The following is a 305-nucleotide window of genomic DNA, read 5'->3' on the forward strand; positions in this document are numbered from 1 at the left end:
CTGCTCGGTCGCCCCAGCGGTTCTCGCTGGTGGTTTGTATCGCAGCTGTGCGGATGTGTTGGCGTGTGCGCTGTGCTGGGAGAGTTCGCTTCGGCACCCAAGTGGGGCTTTTGTCCTTCTGTGGCGCTGGCGTTGGAGCTGCCGGTCACCGTAGGTGGCGCGTGTTGTCTCCCGCCGGCAATGCCACGACAGCACGCTCCCGGGCCTCTGTCGGCAGCGGCAAGCTCAGTTGGGAGCACGGGTGGTCGCACCGAAAGCGTCTACTCGCCTAACTCCGGGCGATTGCGCCTCTCTCGAACCCGACC

This window comes from Schistocerca piceifrons, unplaced genomic scaffold (genome assembly GCF_021461385.2).
Source record: "Schistocerca piceifrons isolate TAMUIC-IGC-003096 unplaced genomic scaffold, iqSchPice1.1 HiC_scaffold_296, whole genome shotgun sequence".
Classification (NCBI taxonomy): domain Eukaryota; kingdom Metazoa; phylum Arthropoda; class Insecta; order Orthoptera; family Acrididae; genus Schistocerca; species Schistocerca piceifrons.